Source organism: Ranitomeya variabilis, chromosome 3 (assembly GCF_051348905.1).
Source record: "Ranitomeya variabilis isolate aRanVar5 chromosome 3, aRanVar5.hap1, whole genome shotgun sequence".
Lineage (NCBI taxonomy): Eukaryota > Metazoa > Chordata > Amphibia > Anura > Dendrobatidae > Ranitomeya > Ranitomeya variabilis.
Genome location: NC_135234.1, coordinates 10,108,224 through 10,125,867, shown reverse-complemented (window position 1 = coordinate 10,125,867; position 17,644 = coordinate 10,108,224). Strand labels below are relative to the sequence as shown.

Here is a 17,644-nt window from a genome sequence, read left to right as displayed (position 1 = left end):
TCCCCAACCCGGTGCCCCAGCCTCCGACCTGCCCGCTCCCCAACCCGGTGCCCCAGCCTCCGACCTGCCCGCTCCCCAACCCAGGGCCCCAGCCTCCGACCTGCCCGCTCCCCAACCCGGTGCCCCAGCCTCCGACCTGCCCGCTACCCGACCCGGTGCCCCAGCTTCCGACCTGCCCGCTACCCGACCCGGTGCCCCAGCCTCCGACCTGCCCACTACCCGACCCGGTGCCCCAGCCTCCGACCTGCCCGCTACCCGACCCGGTGCCCCAGCCTCCAACCTGCCCGCTCCCCAACCCAGTGCCTCAGCCTCATCTCCCAGCATCTGAACTACAGCGTCTGCGTCACCTGTGCCCCAACTGCCCAATGCAACCACTGCCTGTGTGCACCCCAGCCTTTGACCTGCCTGCTACCCAACCTAGTGCCCCAGCATTGCCAAGACTCCATCGAGCCAATAGTGCATGTACGTGCCACAGCCTCGGTCCCATCTGTATCTCAGCCTCGGTCCCGTCTGTATCTCAGCCTCCATCTTGCTGATAACCCAAGTATGGGCCCCAGCCTCCATCCCGATCATGCATGGCCTTTTGTGGAGACACAGCATTGTATCCGTTACCTCCTCTCTGTGCGTGCCACAGGTGGGGTGATCGGCCCTGGAAGATCTGAATTCACAGCTGTTCTTGTCAAGTCAGCGGAAGGGTGAGGCTCAGTAACGTGCACCATCTTGGAGTATTTTGCTGGGACTGTTCTATGTGCTATCTGCCCGTTTTGTGGTTTAATGAAGCATTGCCACACTGTTTTATCCTCACCCTGTGTTGTCAGAGTAGCGTTATGCCACATTAAAAAGAGTGCGGGCGTTCGGTGGGACAACCCTAGTCCACGAGGTTTCGGCTAGCGGACTCGGACGCCTGCCAACCCTCCCGTGTCTCCACACTTTTCCTCCGAGTATCCCTTCCAGGTGTATCTGAGCTCTCTCCGATCATCACCCCTCCATGCATCCTCCTCCCGTCTCGTTGCAGACGGTGTCGCTGGGTGACCGCGCCGTCTATGGTGAGGTCTGTTATCAGATGAGATACAATCACAGACGTCTCCGCACTTCAGAGAAAACCAGCATTGTATCTTAATTACGTCAGATGTAAATTGTGTAGGCCCAGAATCATAAACTGTTGTCTGAAGAATTGACTCTTCTTGTAGGATGAATATTTACCTCTAATATTATCTCCCTACAGTTTATTTTCTGTTATCTTTGCAAAACAGTAATGCATGGCCACTGAACAATGATGTTTGCCGATATGCTAATTATGCATGGTGTTATGGAGCCAGTTTGTTGATTTCGAAAGCAGCAAGGGAAAAACTATGCAAATAGATTAAATAATCAAGTAATGCTACTTGATCTCATCACCTTATTCCCCTTATCTGTGATTCTGGACTGAAGGACACTCGTTAGATCTAAAAAAAATAGGTTACATGCCTCTGTATAAAGAGACTCAGACAGAGAGAGACAGAGATAGCCAGAGATTCTGCCAAGACATATACATCCAAAGGACAGCAGCCATTTTACATCATGGCTCCATCACAAGGGACACGGATCTATCATTCTACAGGAAACATCATAGGAGTTTTCGGCCCCAGTTGGAAGAATACAGATCTGCTCCATTGACCAACGTTGAACCATGGATACATTTAGAAAAGCCAGGTTGTGACTCTCGGGTTAACGGGCCCTTGTACCTGAATGGACTGTCATCTTCCTACGCTTGTTATTACCTCCTCTCTGTGTGTGCCACAGGTGGGGCAGCCGACCCTGGGAGCTCTGACGTAACATCTGCCATTATCCCGGCGGGTCAGCGGAAGGATGAGACTCTAATGTGCACCATCTTGGGGAATTTTGCTGGGACTGTTCTATGTGTTATCTGCCTGCTTTGTCGTCCAATAAAGCATTTCCACAGTTTTACCTTCACCCTGTGTTGTGTGAGTAGCGTTATGCTCACATTAAAAGGGAGAGCGGGCGTTTGGCGGGACGATCCATGTGGTTTCGGTTAGCGGACCCGGGGTACTCGCGGACCCCTCGTGTCTCCACACCAGAAAACGGAGCAGACACAGGGAACGAGCGGCAGAGAGACGTGTGCTGATGTTAGTGATCCGATCACTCATCTGCCCAATACACAGGACTCCTAATTCCACAGCTGGGTGGCTCTTAGCCCAAAGCAGGAGCCGCGTAGGTCAATACGGAAGATGGAGTGCACAGATCGGGGAGAGAAGCTCTATACACCCACCACCGGGGTCACAGCAAACACAGGGAAGGAATGAAGCGTCAATGACCCCCAGCGCTCCATCACAGGTAAAGACAGCTTCTGGTGCACATACCAGTGTAATATGTTCAGGAACTGTCCCGATTCTCCTGCTCTGGACTCCGCATCCTGCCAGCACCATAGAAGCCGGGCCTGCCCTTCCCTTATTTCCCAGCATGCATTACTCCTGCCACTGCTCAATGGCTAGTCTGTTAAGATGAATACTTGCCTCTCAGACCAAAGCCAAGAAGATAGCCAGCCCCCGTTTCCTGTCCAGGGTTGAGGACCCCCCTCTTCCTGGCCAAAGATGAGGACCCGCCCATGCTTCCTGCACAAGTTTGAGGACCCGCCCCATTTCCTGCACAAGGATGAGGACCCACCCCTGCTTCTTGCACAAAGATGAGGACCCGCCCCTGCTTCCTGCACAAGTTTGAGGACCCGCCCCCATTTCCTGCACAAGGATGAGGACCCGCCCCTGCTTCTTGCACAAGGTTGAGGACCCGCCCCCGCTTCCTGCACAAGGTTGAGGACCCACCCCCGCTTCCTGCACAAGGATGAGGACCCGCCCCTGCTTCCTGCACAAGGTTGAGGACCCGCCCCCGCTTCCTGCACAAGGATGAGGACCCGCCCCCGCTTCCTGCACAAGGTTGAGGACCCGCCCCCGCATCCTGCACAAGGTTGAGGACCCGCCCCTGCTTCCTGCACAAGGTTGAGGACCCGCCCCTGCTTCTTGCACAAGGATGAGGACTCCGCCTCTGCTTCCCATACAAGGGTGAGGACCCACCCCCGCTTCCTGCACAAGGTTGAGGACCCGCCCCTGCTTCCTGCACAAGGTTGAGGACCCGCCCCCCCTTCCTGCACAAGGATGAGGACCCGCCCCCGCTTCCTGCACAAGGTTGAGGACCCGCCCCCGCTTCCTGCACAAGGTTGAGGACCCGCCCCTGCATCTTGCACAAGGATGAGGACTCCGCCTCTGCTTCCCATACAAGTACGAGGACCTGCCCCTGCTTCCTGCACTGGTATGAGGACCCGCCCCTGCTTTCTGCCCAGGGATGAGGCCAGCCTCCGCTTCCAACACTGGGATGAGGACCCGCCCCCGCTTCCTGCACTGGGATGAGGCCAGCCTCCGCTTCCAACACTGGGATGAGGACCCGCCCCCGCTTCCTGCACTGGGATGAGGACCCGCCCCCGCTTCCTGCACTGGGATGAGGACCCGCCCCCGCTTCCTGCACTGGGATGAGGACCCGCCCCCGCTTCCTGCACTGGGATGAGGACCCGCCGCAGCTACCTGCAGAGACATGAGGACCTGCCCCCTTTGTTGTAGAAGCAAGCTGTGCCAAATTATCCCTTTAAATAAAGTGATTTTTAGCAAAGCTCCAGTGCCAGACTCCTCAGCAACAGTCTGGCATCTAAAGAGGCAAAAGTGTGTCATGTGATATCAATGGGCTCTGCTGATTGGCAGAAAAAGACTAAGGATTCTAAGGGTCCGGGCAAGTCATGTGACCGCGCTCAGCTGCACATATTGGCTGAGAACACGATATGTTTATAATGTGCGAGGGCTGTGAGAACGTGTCACATGACCTCTGACACGAGGAGATAAAAAGGGACGTGGCCGGGGCTCAGACAACAAAAAAGGGGAGGAGTTACGTGGCCGGGGTGCAAACAACGAGTAAAATGTGGGACAACACAAGATACTGGGCCACTTATCCAGTATTCTCTGTGGACTTATAATGTGGCTCCCATCACTATAATCTACATGTAGGCAGTTGTATGGTTGTCACTGATTGTCGTGGCAAGAAAGACTTATACAGGCGCTCGGAGACACGGGCGCTCGGAGACAGTCTGTGTGTCTGAGTTAATGGGGAGCAGTTAATGGTCCCGTAGTCACGGTGCAGAATAGAGGAAGCAGATGGATAATCCTACCACTTCACCTATAGCCTCCATAGATACACACAGTGCACACCGTCCTCCATCTCCCTGAAAGCTGCAGACAATAGTGAGGACCCCCAATGTCCATTACATGTAGAGACCTGAGCACCTGCAGCTGCTGCGCCTCCTCCCCCAACATCAGACCACCGAGAATATACAGCCTGCAGAGAGGAGATACAGCACCGCGAGACCCCGAGCGCTGCGACACTGCGTCACCCCCAGCACCGCGAGACCCCCAGGGCAGCGACACTGCGTCACCCCCAACACCGTAAGACCCCGAGGGCTGTGACACTAAGTCACCCTCACCACTGCGAGACCCCGAGCGCAGCGACACTGCGTCAAGGCAATAATTAGCTGAATACATGTATTTCCTTATGTTGCCCGATTCTGGTGGTGCACTTACTAGGTATAAAGGATTTCAGTTTCTTGCAATATTCTGTTTTGACTCCTTACTGCATCCAACCACCTGCTGTATACCAGGAACGCCCCACAAGTCCCTCTGTATACCAGGAACGCCCCACAAGTCCCTCTGTATACCAGGAACGCCCCACAAGTCCCTCTGTATACCAGGAACGCCCCACAAGTCCCTCTGTATACCAGGAACGCCCCACAAAACCAGCAGTATAACTGGGGACACCCCACAGGACCCGCCATATTACAAAGAACACCCCACAGGACCCGCCATATACCGTGGACACCCCACAAGACCCGCCGTATAACAGGGAACGCTCCACAAGACCCACCATATACCAGGGAACACCCCACAAATCCCTCCGTATACCGGGAACGCCTCACAAGACCTGCCATATAACAGGGAACACACCACAAGACCCACCGTATACTGAGCTCACCCCACAAGCCCTGCCATATACCGTGGACACCCCACAAGACCCGCCGTATAACAGGGAACGCTCCACAAGACCCACCATATACCAGGGAACACCCCACAAATCCCTCCGTATACCGGGAACGCCTCACAAGACCTGCCATATAACAGGGAACACACCACAAGACCCACCGTATACTGAGCTCACCCCACAAGCCCTGCCATATACCGGGGACACCCCACAGGGCCCGCCATATACCGGGTGTCACTATATGTAAAAATGCCATGTTCTGAGTAATTTTTTAGAAGGTACCATGGTGGCAGACACACGCTGTGGGCTCTCTGACCCCCCCCCCCCCCCCTCTTCTCTCTGACTGCCAGCACAGTGAAGTTCTAAGCCACTCTTTCCCCCCTCCCTCAGGAATGTCATTGTTTGCAGCTGTGAAACCGAACGTAAAGAGTAGCAGCGCATGGCAATCCCTTTGTGTAGCTACAGTGGTCCTTTAGACCAAATATATCAAAACAGGATATTCATAGAAATAGGCAGTTCATGTTTCCGGAAACTGCAGGGACAGGGCCCCTAGCTGGTGGGTTTTGGAAGCTCAGTGCTTAGCAGAAATTGAGAAACGCATTACTGCTTGACTGGGGCTGCTAGCCAAGACATGTTTTCATTTAAACGAACCCCCAGGTCTCGCTGAGCATAGCGATAACTTTGTCTTTCTTCTATGAAGTTCATATGTCAAGATATGTATAGAAATGGCTTGTCATAACTTTAAGAAAAGGGGAGTATTCAGCCTCTGAGTGAGGTCACCACAGGGGGAGTGCCTTGGTTTTGAGCACAGGGAAAAGTGAGCGAGACCTCAGGTCTTCACTAGTCTTTTGTCCAGGGTCTAGCTGCGAGACACATCTGTAATGCATCTTGATGTGTCGCCCTTCCCCCGAGCCGCATGGTCAGCCATGACATGAAAGAACTGCAAGTCTATTTTCTTCCGTTAATCCCATTTTATTTGTAACTGTCTGTACATACCATACTTGTCGTCTTTTATATCTTTTTACCCTTTTGTAAAACACTGCCTACCTTTTTGGAGTAAAATATATAAAATTACTAGCTTTGTCTCTCCTTGCTCTATAACGTAGTGTCACATCCTTTGAAGTGAATTACGCTACTAATTGGGGTTGGCTCTGGACCCGTTATTAATTAAGAAATCGGAGCTGGTGGCAGCGGATTTGTCCTGCGCTTTTGGGAAAACTGACAGCGACAGAAGGCATTGATAATTATCATTCCTGCCTGAGTGGGAGTAGTTATATCGCCCTCGCTGCAGTGTGCCCATTAGCCAGTACAAAGTAAGGCAGCCTTACTGGCGACTAATTATCCTAGGTGCAGTACCCCGTCTGACCTGAGGTAAGGGGAGCACCAGAGAGCTGCAAGTTCCAAACCGGAACTGGGAAGTGGGATATAGATAAATCCCTTCAGAAGGAACCAGAGGCAACCAAACAACCCCAATTCATGACAAAGTGAGGTCAGCGGGGTGGGATGATAGAAATATCCACCCTGTGATTCGTGACACCCCACAGGACCCGCCGTATACTGGAGTCACCCCACAGGGCCCACCGTATACCGGGGTCACCTCACAAGACCCGCCGTATACCGGGGTCACCCCACAAGACCCGCCGTATACCGGGGTCACCCCACAAGACCCGCCGTATACCGGGGTCACCTCACAAGACCCACCGTATACCGGGGTCACCTCACAAGACCCGCCGTATACCGGGGTCACCCCACAAGACCCGCCGTATACCGGGGTCACCCCACAAGACCCGCCGTATACCGGGGTCGCCCCACAGGACCCGCCATTGCAGATGCTCTGTCCAGTTGCTCAGACCTCACGTTTCGGCTCGTATTACAGTCCGATATTCGCGCTTATTTCTTTCACATAATCATGAGCAGCGGACGAATCCTGCGGATCCCGGCTCACCGCACACACCCCAGGATTATAGGTCTCTGGCACAAGACGTATCGAGCCGAGAGCGGAGGAAAACCGACAGAAGAACAGACCGGAAAATCCGGGGCCGAATAAACCGGCCGTACATAAAGAACGGACATCAGAAAGTCGTATACCCAGTGTATAGCGCTACTATATACAGTGATGGCAAAAGTATTGGCACCCCTGAAATTGTTCCAGAACGTTATTACAATTCCCCATGCTTTTTTATACACAGGTTAATTTCTTTTGTGTGTATTGGAACAACACAAAAAAAATGAGAAAAAAAAGCAAATTAGACAGAATTTCACACAAAACCCCAAAATTGGGCCGGACAAAAAATTGTTTGCACCTTTTCAGAATTGAAGGAAAGAGGGCAGCACGTCCGAACAATAAAGTCCCAATACATCCAATACGGTTTATCACACAACTTGATCCAAAATTTCCCTCGTCTCAACCTTCACAGAATCGTGCGTAAACAACTTTGTTTCCAGCATGTGATGCTCGTTCAGACTCACCGGTGGCAAGTAACAGGTGTGTGCAATATGGAAATCACCCCTGGAACATGATAGAAAGGGGAAAAGTTGCCTCAATCTTTGCATTGTGTGTCTGTGTGTGCCACACTGAGCATGGAGAACAGAAAGAGGAGAAGAGAACTGTCTGAGAACTTAAGAACCAAAATTGCTGAAAAATATCAACAATCTCAAGGTTACGAGTCCATCTCCAGAGATCTGAATGTTCCTTTGTCCACAGTGAACAACATAATCCAGAAGTTTACATCTCATGGTGATGTACCTAATCTCCCTGAATGTGGACAGCAGAGAAAAATTGATGAAAGGTTGCAACGTAGGACAGTCCGGATGATGGTTAAGCTCCAGCAAGGTCCAAAGAAATCCAAGCTGTCCTGCAGGCTCAGGGGGCATCAGTGTCAGCGTAAACTATGCGTCTCCATGTGAATGAAATGTAACGTTATGGCAGGAGATCCCAGAGGACCCCACTGCTGACACAGAGATATAAAAAAGTATGTGAGTAGCCAAAATCCTTCTGGGAAAGCGTCTTGTGGCCAGATGAGACCAAGATAGAGCTTTTCGGTAAAGCACATCATTCTACTATTTACCAAAAATAGAATGAGGCTACAAAGAATAGAACACAGTACCTACAGTGAGATATGGTGGAGGGTCACAGATGTTTTCATGTTGTTTTGCTGCCTCTGGCACTGGGGCCTTTACTATGTGCAAGACATCATGAAATCTGAGGATTACCAAAGGATTTTGGGTGGCAATATGGCGCCCATTGTCAGTAAGGTGGGTGTGCGTCCTAAATCACAGGTCTAACAGCAGGACAATGACCCCAAACATATTTCAAGATGCTCCCAGAAATGGATGGAAACAAAGCGCTGGAGAGTTCAGAAGAGGAAGCAATGAGTCGGGACATAAAGCCTATTGATCACCTGTGGAGAAATCATAAAATTGCTGTTGGGAGAAGACGCCTTCAAGTACAAGGTGTTCAGTGCTCAGAGACACGGCCGAGGTGAGGAGGCTGAGCCCGACCACCACTGAGCAAGACACAGAAGTACAAGGTGTTCACTGCGCAGAGACACGGCCGAGGTGAGGAGGCTGAGCCCGACCACCACTGAGCAAGACACAGAAGTACAAGGTGTTCAGTGCTCAGAGACATGGCCGAGGTGAGGAGGCTGAGCCCGACCACCACTGAGCAAGACACAGAAGTACAAGGTGTTCAGTGCTCAGAGACACGGCCGAGGTGAGGAGGCTGAGCCCGACCACCACTGAGCAAGACCCAGAAGTACAAGGTGCTCAGTGCTCAGAGACACGGCCGAGGTGAGGAGGCCGAGCCCGACCACCACTGAGCAAGACACAGAAGTACAAGGTGTTCAGTGCTCAGAGACATGGCCGAGGTGAGGAGGCTGAGCCCGACCACCACTGAGCAAGACCCAGAAGTACAAGGTGCTCAGTGCTCAGAGACACGGCCGAGGTGAGGAGGCCGAGCCCGACCACCACTGAGCAAGACACAGAAGTACAAGGTGTTCAGTGCTCAGAGACATGGCCGAGGTGAGGAGGCTGAGCCCGACCATCACTGAGCAAGACACAGAAGTACAAGGTGTTCACTGCTCAGAGACATGGCCGAGGTGAGGAGGCTGAGCCCGGCCACCACTGAGCAAGACACAGAAGTACAAGGTGTTCAGTGCTCAGAGACACGGCCGAGGTGAGGAGGCTGAGCCCAACCATCACTGAGCAAGACACAGAAGTACAAGGTGCTCAGTGCTCAGAGACACGGCCGAGGTGAGGAGGCTGAGCCCGACCACCACTGAGCAAGACACAGAAGAACAAGGTGTTCAGTGCTCAGAGACACGGCCGAGGTGAGGAGGCTGAGCCCGACCACCACTGAGCAAGACACAGAAGTACAAGGTGTTCAGTGCTCAGAGACACGGCCGCGGTGAGGAGGCTGAGCCCGACCACCACTGAGCAAGACACAGAAGTACAAGGTGTTCAGTGCTCAGAGACACGGCCGGGGTGAGGAGGCTGAGCCCGACCACCACTGAGCAAGACACAGAAATACAAGGTGTTCAGTGCTCAGAGACACGGCCGAGGTGAGGAGGCTGAGCCCAACCATCACTGAGCAAGACACAGAAGTACAAGGTGCTCAGTGCTCAGAGACACGGCCGAGGTGAGGAGGCTGAGCCCGACCACCACTGAGCAAGACACAGAAGTACAAGGTGTTCAGTGCTCAGAGACACGGCCGAGGTGAGGAGGCTGAGCCCGACCACCACTGAGCAAGACACAGAAGTACAAGGTGTTCACACATTGCGTTTTTGATGCACTTTTTTTTATTTTTTTATCAATGATAATGTGCTCAGTTGCGTTTTTGACGAATAAATGTAACTTTATTAAACATTTACTGTAGACGAAGCAGACAGGTAATCTGAACCAAAAAGCGCCACAAAATATAAAGCTGCAAAAATGTGAAAAACAGGTGATTACTGCCAAGAGAGAAAAGTGTGAACAGAGCCTGAATCTTCCAGGATTCCTCACCTTCTGGACTAACGACACCGGAGACGATCAGTGAGGACACAGGGTGTAGGTATCCCGGGACCCCGGGGGCGGGAGACAGCGAGGACAGGCGACAGCGAGGACCCCGGGGACAGGCGACAGCGAGGACCCCGGGGACAGGCGACAGCGAGGACCCCGGGGACAGGCGACAGCGAGGACCCCGGGGACAGGCGACAGCGAGGACCCCGGGGACAGGCGACAGCGAGGACCCCGGGGACAGGCGACAGCGAGGACCCCGGGGACAGGCGACAGCGAGGACCCCGGGGACAGGCGACAGCGAGGACCCCGGAGATCCAGGGAGCAGTGACATGTGACGGGTGTGTGCTTGCTCCCTATCAGGTGACAGTGTGGCCCCGGAGCAGTGAGTACAGGTGACAGTGTGGCCCCGGAGCAGTGAGTGCAGGTGACAGTGCGGCCCCGGAGCAGTGAGTGCAGGTGACAGTGCGGCCCCGGAGCAGTGAGTACAGGTGACCGTGTGGCCCCGGAGCAGTGAGTACAGGTGACCGTGTGGCCCCGGAGCAGTGAGTACAGGTGACAGTGTGGCCCCGGAGCACTGAGTGCAGGTGACAGTGCGGCCCCGGAGCACTGAGTGCAGGTGACAGTGCGGCCCCGGAGCACTGAGTACAGGTGACAGTGCGGCCCTGGAGCACTGAGTACAGGTGACAGTGCGGCCCCGGAGCAGTGAGCACAGGCGACAGTGTAGTGCAGGTGACAGTGTGGCCCCGGAGCAGTGAGCACAGGCGACAGTGTAGTGCAGGTGACAGTGTGGCCCCGGAGCAGTGAGCGCAGGTGACAGTGTAGTCCAGGTGACAGAGTGGCCCCGGAGCAGTGAGCACAGGTGACAGTGCGGTCCCGGAGCAGTGAGTACAGGTGACCGTGTGGCCCCGGAGCAGTGAGTGCAGGTGACAGTGCGGCCCCGGAGCAGTGAGTGCAGGTGACAGTGCGGCCCCGGAGCAGTGAGTGCAGGTGACAGTGCGGCCCCGGAGCAGTGAGTACAGGTGACAGTGTGGCCCCGGAGCAGTGAGTACAGGTGACCGTGTGGCCCCAGAGCCCTGAGCGCAGGTGACAGTGCGGCCCCGGAGCAGTGAGTACAGGTGACAGTGCGGCCCCGGAGCAGTGAGTACAGGTGACAGTGTGGTCCCGGAGCAGTGAGTACAGGTGACAGTGTGGCCCCGGAGCAGTGAGTACAGGTGACAGTGCGGCCCCGGAGCAGTGAGTGCAGGTGACAGTGCGGCCCCGGAGCAGTGAGTGCAGGTGACAGTGCGGCCCCGGAGCAGTGAGTACAGGTGACAGTGCGGCCCCGGAGCAGTGAGTGCAGGTGACAGTGCGGCCCCGGAGCAGTGAGTACAGGTGACAGTGCGGCCCCGGAGCAGTGAGTGCAGGTGACAGTGCGGCCCCGGAGCAGTGAGTGCAGGTGACAGTGCGGCCCCGGAGCAGTGAGTGCAGGTGACAGTGCGGCCCCGGAGCAGTGAGTGCAGGTGACAGTGCGGCCCCGGAGCAGTGAGTGCAGGTGACAGTGCGGCCCCGGAGCAGTGAGTGCAGGTGACAGTGCGGCCCCGGAGCAGTGAGTACAGGTGACAGTGCGGCCCCGGAGCAGTGAGTACAGGTGACAGTGCGGCCCCGGAGCAGTGAGTACAGGTGACAGTGTGGCCCCGGAGCAGTGAGTACAGGTGACAGTGCGGCCCCGGAGCAGTGAGTGCAGGTGACAGTGTGGCCCCGGAGCAGTGAGTGCAGGTGACAGTGCGGCCCCGGAGCAGTGAGTACAGGTGACAGTGCGGCCCCGGAGCAGTGAGTACAGGTGACAGTGCGGCCCCGGAGCAGTGAGTACAGGTGACCGTGTGGCCCCGGAGCCCTGAGCGCAGGTGACAGTGCGGCCCCGGAGCAGTGAGTACAGGTGACAGTGCGGCCCCGGAGCAGTGAGTACAGGTGACAGTGCGGCCCCGGAGCAGTGAGTACAGGTGACCGTGTGGCCCCGGAGCAGTGAGTGCAGGTGACAGTGCGGCCCCGGAGCAGTGAGTACAGGTGACAGTGTGGCCCCGGAGCAGTGAGTACAGGTGACAGTGCGGCCCCGGAGCAGTGAGTACAGGTGACAGTGCGGCCCCGGAGCAGTGAGTACAGGTGACAGTGCGGCCCCGGAGCAGTGAGTGCAGGTGACAGTGCGGCCCCGGAGCAGTGAGTACAGGTGACAGTGTGGCCCCGGAGCACTGAGTACAGGTGACCGTGTGGCCCCGGAGCACTGAGTACAGGTGACAGTGCGGCCCCGGAGCAGTGAGTACAGGTGACAGTGCGGCCCCGGAGCAGTGAGTACAGGTGACAGTGCGGCCCCGGAGCAGTGAGTACAGGTGACAGTGCGGCCCCGGAGCAGTGAGTACAGGTGACCGTGTGGCCCCGGAGCAGTGAGTGCAGGTGACAGTGCGGCCCCGGAGCAGTGAGTACAGGTGACAGTGTGGCCCCGGAGCAGTGAGTACAGGTGACAGTGCGGCCCCGGAGCAGTGAGTGCAGGTGACAGTGCGGCCCCGGAGCAGTGAGTACAGGTGACAGTGCGGCCCCGGAGCAGTGAGTGCAGGTGACAGTGCGGCCCCGGAGCAGTGAGTACAGGTGACAGTGCGGCCCCGGAGCAGTGAGCGCAGGTGACAGTGTAGTGCAGGTGACAGTGCGGCCCCGGAGCAGTGAGTGCAGGTGACAGTGTGGCCCCGGAGCAGTGAGTACAGGTGACAGTGTGGCCCCGGAGCAGTGAGTGCAGGTGACAGTGCGGCCCCGGAGCAGTGAGTGCAGGTGACAGTGCGGCCCCGGAGCAGTGAGTGCAGGTGACAGTGCGGCCCCGGAGCAGTGAGTACAGGTGACAGTGCGGCCCCGGAGCAGTGAGTACAGGTGACCGTGTGGCCCCGGAGCAGTGAGTACAGGTGACCGTGTGGCCCCGGAGCAGTGAGTACAGGTGACAGTGCGGCCCCGGAGCAGTGAGTACAGGTGACAGTGCGGCCCCGCTCTCCGCTCTCCGCTCTCCGCTCCCCGCCTCGCACTCACCTTTGCTCCCGGTCAGGTCTCCGCCGTCTCACGGAATCTTTCCTTCCTCCGTCCGGGATCCACCACTGACAGCGACCCATGCTGGGATAGAGCTGCAGCCAATCACAACAGGGGGGGCGTGGTCATAGCGGGCAGTAGCCAGTTAGACGTCAGAGGGCGTGGCTATGTAAATTGTTAAGTCAGCGGCGCACTCAGGTAGTTTCCTGGCTGTTATCCGTGACGTCATCACTGGAGTGTAATATATAACACTGAAGTGCTGTACTGTAATATACACCTCTATATACCGCCCTGTAATATGCGGAGAGGGAGCAAAACACGGGTGAATATAACACATGTGCTCGGAGGTGGAGGGGGCCCCTGCTGGGGGGCTAACATTGAGGACAATCTGGCCTGTTTCTTCGGGCCCGAGGGGCCCCTGGCCAGATTGCCCTCATGTGTGGCAGGCAGGGAGCGATCTCTGCGGCTCCGCTGCCTACAGGAGGCGAGAATGGCAGCGGAGCTGTAGGGATCCATCCTCCACTTCCTGCCCAGTGCCCACGCTTCCTGTCTGACACAGCTGCGCGGCTGGATAACGTCAGTATTCAGTGCCCCTCTGTGTCAGAGAGAGGAAGCAGCCGGCGATGATGATGCTGCCGTGCAACATGCAGGGAGGTGTGTGTGAGGTAGAGAGGGAAATTATGGATGTGGTGGGAGAGGGCAATGATGGAGGTGGTGGGGAGAACAATGATGGAGGTGGTGGGGGAGAACAATGATGGAGGTGGAGAGGGCAATGAAGGAGGTGGTGGGGAGAACAATGATGGAGGTGGTGGTGGAGAAGGCAATGATGGAGGTGGTGGAGAAGGCAATGATGGAGGTGGGGAGGGCAATGATGGAGGTGGTGGGGGAGAACAATTATGCAGGTGGTGGTGGGGAGGGCAATGATGGAGGTGGTGGGGGAGAACAATGATGGAGGTGGAGAGGGCAATGATGGAGGTGGAGAGGGAGAACAATGATGGAGGTGGTGGAGAGGGCAATGATGGAGGAAGTGAGAATCATTCTCGCGAAATGTGCGTCGGGGAGAGTGATCGCTCCCAGATCTGACATCTTGAGAACATGGGTAATTTACCTCTTTTATTATAGTACCTATTTGTGCATTGTTTCAATTGATTATATGTGCAATTTTGACTTGTGTTATACTAACATTGTTGGGATTATTATATCCTTATTTAAGTTGCACATGCATGAATAAGAGCACCTTTTCTTTATTTCATGCTATTTGATACATGCCTATTTGGCGGTAACTGCTTTGAAACTTGGTACATTGTCAGTTTCTGAGGCAGCGATCACGCTGCGCTAGCACCTGGTTGAATCATATCCATTTCCATATTAATGATACATTGTCTTAAAATTGTTGCAGTTATGAATATTTGTTTAAATTAATGTTTTATATGTAATAAAAATATATTTTTTATACTTAAAAACTCTCAATTTTCTCCAATTATTGAGGTGTGTGTGAGGTAGAGAGGGAAATTATGGATGTGGTGGGAGAGGGCAATGATGGAGGTGGAGAGGGCAATGATGGAGGTGGTGGGGAGAACAATGATGGAGGTGGTGGAGAAGGCAATGATGGAGGTGGGGAGGGCAATGATGGAGGTGGTGGGGGAGAACAATGATGCAGGTGGTGGTGGGAGAGGGCAATGATGGAGGTAGTGGGGGAGAACAATGATGGAGGTGTTGGGGGAGAACAATGATGGAGGTGGAGAGGGCAATGATGGAGGTGGAGAGGGAGAACAATGATGGAGGTGGTGGAGAGAGCAATGATGGAGGTGGTGGTGGAGAGGGAAATTATGGACATGGTGGGAGAGGGCAATGATGGAGGTGGAGAGGCCAATGATGGAGGTGGTGGGGAACAATGATGGAGGTGGTGGTGGAGAGGGAAATTATGGATGTGGTGGGAGAGGGCAATGATGGAGGTAGTGGGGGAGAACAATGATGGAGGTGGTGGGGGAGAACAATGATGGAGGTGGAGAGGGCAATGATGGAGGTGGAGAGGGAGAACAATGATGGAGGTGGTGGAGAGGGCAATGATGGAGGTGGTGGTGGAGAGGGAAATGATGGAGGTGGAGAGGGCAATGATGGAGGTGGTGGGGAGAACAATGATGGAGGTGGTGGAGAAGGCAATGATGGAGGTGGAGAGGGCAATGATGGAGGTGGTGGGGGAGAACAATGATGGAGGTGGTGGGGGAGAACAATGATGGAGGTGGTGGAGAAGGCAAAGTTGGCCGTGGTGGAAAGGGCTATGATGGAGATGGTGGGGGAGAACAATGATGGGCTGTGAGGGGGAGGAGAACAATGAGGGATGTGGGGGATTGGGATGGGGGACTTATATTGGACTTATGAACAGGGGGAGGAGGACATTAGATATGGATGTAAAATTGGGTGGTGGAGGAGGGTGCTAAGCCCCTGATAGCGTCCTTCCCATCTCACAATTCACTGTGATGCTATTAGGGGCTTAAAATGTATTAGGTAGCGGGACAGGAGGCGATAAGGTGCATAGGAAAATTTATAATGAACTGAAGGCGGGAGAAGACTGTCAGGGACTTGTAATGAATTGGGAGGAGGCGGAGGCGGCTCAGTACCTGATGACATTTTCTCCCAACCCCAAATTCATTAAGATGCTATCAAGTACTTACAATGAACGGGGGGACACAGGACTGGGACTAAGGCTGTGTGCACATGTTCAGGATTTGCAGGAGAAAAGTCTGCTGCATATCCTAATGTGTTGGCAGGGAGAAAGTTGAGTACAATATTTATTTTTCCCCCATTTTTGCCAAGCTTTTGTTGCGTGTTTTCCTCATTTGTAAATATGCAGCAAGAATTGACATTATGCAGATTTTAATCTGCTGCAAATCTGCAAGGAAAAACTAAGCAAAGTGTAACAATTCGACTGTAGTGGAACACTCAGGAACCTCTCGGCTTGTGACAAATGAGTCAATTGAACAAGAGTACAATTAAGGCTATGTGCACACATCGCAGAATTGCCAGGGAAATTTCCGCAGCAATTCTGCAACTCCTGCCGCAGGTATATCGCATGCGGAATTGGCATGCATATTCCCGCTAAACACTAGCGTTTTGCAATCATAATTAGCTTGCAGAATGCTAGCGTTTTCCAAGCGATCTGTAGCATTACTTGGAAAACTGATTGACATAGTATTTGACAAGTGTGACCAACTTTTTACTATTGATGCAGCCTATGCAGCATCAATAGTAAAAGATCTAATGTTAAAAATAGTAAAAAAATAAAAATAATGGTTATACTCACCTTCTGATGGCCCCCAATCTCCTCAGCGGCTTCCGTTTCTATAGATGCTTTGTGTGCAGGACCTTCGATGACGTCGCGGTCACATGACCGCGACATCATCGCAGGTCCTTCACACAAAGCATCTATAGGAACAGAAGCGGCCGCGTGCACCTCTGAGAGACGGGAAGACTCCGGGGCCATCAGAAGGTGAGTATATCACGATTTTTTATTTTAATTCTTTTTTTTAACAATTATATGGTGCCCAGTCCGTGGAGGAGAGTCTCCTCTCCTCCTCCCTGGGTACCAACCGCACATGATCTGCTTACTTCCCGCATGGTGGGCACAGCCACATGCGGAAAGTAAGTAGATCAATGCATTCCTAGGTGTGCGGAATCCCCGCGATTCTGCAAATTTAATGAACATGCTGCGTTTTTTTCTGGAATGTGATTCCACTCAGGAAAACAATGCAGCATGTGCACAAAAAATGCGGATTGCGTTCTATTAAATAGGATGCTTAATGTGAGCGTTTTTTTCGCGAAAAAAACACAGAAAATCTGCTACATGTGCACACAGCCTAACAAGTCTGTATTTACACAAATAAACGTATGTGATCACGTGAGCAACAGTTCAAGAAAACTCAGCAAACGGAGATACTAGACGCGGTTCATATGCAGCACTGCTGCAATCACAGTCTCCTGGGAGAGGCACACACCGGGGAATGCTGATCAGAAGAGTCCTGAAAGCAGTGCAGAGCTGAGAGTCTCTAGTCTCCAGCAGTCAGATATCCCGCCACTGCACACAAACCAGATGTGCTGAAGCAGGCCGAGCTTACGTGTCCTAAGCAGGCAGGCTGAGGCAGATGAGAGGAACGCAGACACGCAGCTTGTAGCACGAGCACCACTGAGAGGAGGGAAGGTTTGCTGGAAGGGATGAACCAGATTCTCTGGAGAGGATCAGTCTCTTGCAGCACAGAGCCAGGAATTCAAGCAGAATACACAAGCATGGACTTGGAGGGTAACCAGGGTTATAAAGACAGAGAAGGCGGATCACATGAGCAGGAGCGAGGCAGCAGACGCCATCTTGAAAAAGGGCAATAAAGCACCAAAGATGGACAGGGAATCCAGAGTCCTGACACAAGGTGTACACGAGACTTCAGGGATCTGTCACGTTTCCTCTACTATAAGGCTATGTGCACGTTGCGGATTTTGATGTGGATCCGCAGCATTTTTGTACGGGCAGATTTGCATCAAA

At 54.0% G+C, this 17,644-nt stretch overlaps 1 protein-coding gene across 1 annotated transcript in view; it reads right to left on the bottom strand.

Moving 5' to 3' along the window:
* NR1I2 (nuclear receptor subfamily 1 group I member 2) overlaps positions 1 to 13,230 on the bottom strand; it is an 87,162-nt gene extending 73,932 nt beyond the window's left edge. The window contains exon 1 of the mRNA XM_077293622.1: positions 13,114 to 13,230. The gene's annotated coding sequence lies outside the window, so the exon portion shown is untranslated. The remainder of the gene's footprint in view (positions 1 to 13,113) is intronic.
* Positions 13,231 to 17,644: the final 4,414 nt, after the last annotated feature.